Genomic DNA, 2,683 nt, shown 5'->3' on the forward strand with positions numbered 1-2,683 from the left:
ATTGTTGTCTAATTTGGCTAATTACTGAATTACTTTTCATTAGTAGAATTTGAGAGTTTTCTTGCTTGATAGGTTTGAACTCTGTGCTGGAACATTGCTGTCTTTCCGCTTTCTATTTCCATTTAGCCATGTAATATATTAGATGTTATGCTTCAAACACTACTTTTAACTTGTACTTGTCTCATTATGTTTGCTTATAGGCGTCGAGTTATCCAGGTCTATGAACGTGGTGCTCGAATTCTGGATGGTTCTTTTATGACTCAAGAACTAAGTATTCCATCACCAAACTCTGAATCTAGCCCTAGTTCTGAGAATTCTACAGTAATATCTGTTTCTATTGCTGATCCTTATGTGTTGCTAAAAATGACTGATGGAAGCATTCTGCTCCTTGTTGGAGGTATGTTTCGTCATAGATGATTTTGCGCGTGGGCTTAACTTGTGAATCTGTTTACTTGCTATGGTTTATACCCTTCATAACTTGTCTTTACTGTATTACAAAACTGTACATCATCCTATTGCTTCCATTCTTGGATTTCTTGCTGATTTTACTCTTAACCTTGAATTTCAGATCCTGCTAGTTGCACTGTTTCTATAAACACTCCAACTGCATTTGAAGGCTCAAAGAAAATGGTATCTGCCTGTACATTGTATAATGATAAAGGTCGAGAGCCATGGCTCTGCAAAGCAAGTACCAATGCATGGCTTTCCACTGGCATCGGGGAGTCCATTGATGGTGCTGATGGCGGGCCACATGAACAAGGGGATATATATTGTGTCATTTGTTATGAGAGTGGTGCTCTTGAGTATTAGATGTGCCAAATTTCAATTGTGTTTTCTCTGTGGAAAAATTTGCATCTGGAAGAACCCACCTTGTCGATGCCTATACACTGGAATCTTCTAAGGATTCTGAGAAAGTGAGTAATAAAAGTTCTGAATAATTGACTGGCCAAGGCAGGAAAGAAAATGTTCAGAACCTGAAGGTTGTTGAGTTGGCCATGCAGAGATGGTCTGGAAATCACTGTCGTTCATTTCTTTTTGGATTACTGACTGATGAACAATTCTTTGTTTATCTATCAGTTGCTCTATACTTTGACATTATAGTCTGCTTAAGCAATATTAATGCTTCTAGGCTTAGGAATTTGATATTTATTCATGTCCCGATGGATGCTTACATGCGGGAGGAGATGTCAAATGGAACCTTATCCCAAAGGAATACAATTTTTAAGAATGTTAGTGGTTCTCAAGGGTTCTTCCTCTCTGGGTCAAGACCAGCTTGGTTTGTTGTATTCAGAGAACGGCTTAGAGTTCATCCACAGGTCAGAAATGTGGTTTGTCTGACAGTGAGATGTAAATAATTTAACGGTCTAAAGGTAGATTCAGTTTTTCCATAAAATTTTGCATAATTTTGAAATGTGATTCTTTAAATAGACTCAAATTGACTTTCAATTAAATACTTGGTAAAATTAGACCAAGTGACTTTTGGCTTGTTTGAGAATTGATAATTTTTTTTTGCTATCATGTCTTAATCTTCTTTCGCAAATTCATTTTTTCATTAATAAAATAATAATTTAAATGCCGTTTAATATTTTGCCTAGTTTAGAAAGATGTTTGCTAGAGTTTTTATCTAGGACCCTATGAATGGAATCAATATTAAAACACTGCCAACTTGTTGACAAAGTCACATCCTTAATTGTTGCTTAATGTTATGTGAGCAAGTGTGCTTCTCTCGTTTACTTTGTTTTCATTTTTTGCAGCTATGTGATGGATCTATTGTTGCTTCCACTGTTCTTCATAATGCCAGCTGTAATCATGGGTTCATAAATGTTACATCACAGGTTAGGTACTTTCATATTTTGAAGCAACAGGCTTTTGCATACTGGCTAAAAGCGCTAAATCTTTTTTGCATTTTTTTATTTTTCTAGGGTGTTCTAAAGATTTGCCAAATGCCATCCGCATCAAACTATGACAACTATTGGCCAGTGCAAAAAGTGATCCCTAGCCCACCTTACCATAATAAGAAATTCACTTTTTTCCTTAAATTATTTGTCATTGTACTTACTAGAAACTTTATCTCTTGGTTAGATTCCACCGAGTGGCACTCCACATCAAGTGACTTACTTTGCTGAGAGGAATCTTTACCCAATTATAGTTTCAGTTCCTGTAAGTATATACTCTCTTCCTCTTCTTTATTTCTTTTTGGTATGATACTACTATCTACAATGCTTGTTATTTAAACCTTTACAAGCTAATATAGCCTAGATATGGATAGAACTGGCATGCTGATTTCGTCTTTTCTGGCCTCTAATGATTTGAAAATGAACTTCCATTGTTGACAACTATTCATTCTATCGAACTCTGTGCTTTTGGAATTCTGCAACCATGCATGCAAGCTTTTAGCACCAGGCTGTTGATTTCATAATTCCTACTCACAATAATTGGTTAGATTTATTAAACTTTTTAGCAGGTATCATGACTAAAGAATGAATAGGTCATGGTTTCTCTTTTTCTTCTTAAAGTTATAGCTGCCAATGAGTGGGCATTTTATCAGAGGCTATACAGGTATTTCAATTGAATTTTAATTGGGGAGTGAAATTTGCCTAGGCTTGTGCACTGTATTTCAATGAACTTTTAATTATGAAGTTGTCTTTATATTCTTTTATCAAACTTGATGCCTTTCAATTCC

The 2,683-nt window shown here is 35.5% G+C and overlaps 1 pseudogene across 1 annotated transcript in view; it reads left to right on the top strand.

Moving 5' to 3' along the window:
* The window catches only part of LOC110418027 (cleavage and polyadenylation specificity factor subunit 1-like), a 5,212-nt pseudogene that overhangs the window by 765 nt on the left and 1,764 nt on the right, over positions 1-2,683 (top strand). Inside the window, exons 3-7 of the transcript XR_016351313.1 lie at positions 201-397; positions 569-1,316; positions 1,755-1,835; positions 1,923-1,988; positions 2,083-2,160. The product of XR_016351313.1 is annotated as a cleavage and polyadenylation specificity factor subunit 1-like (transcript). The remainder of the gene's footprint in view (positions 1-200; positions 398-568; positions 1,317-1,754; positions 1,836-1,922; positions 1,989-2,082; positions 2,161-2,683) is intronic.

Source organism: Theobroma umbraticum, unplaced genomic scaffold, assembly GCF_002168275.2.
Source record: "Theobroma umbraticum cultivar Fairchild unplaced genomic scaffold, ASM216827v3 scaffold_50.0, whole genome shotgun sequence".
NCBI classification, from domain to species: domain Eukaryota; kingdom Viridiplantae; phylum Streptophyta; class Magnoliopsida; order Malvales; family Malvaceae; genus Theobroma; species Theobroma umbraticum.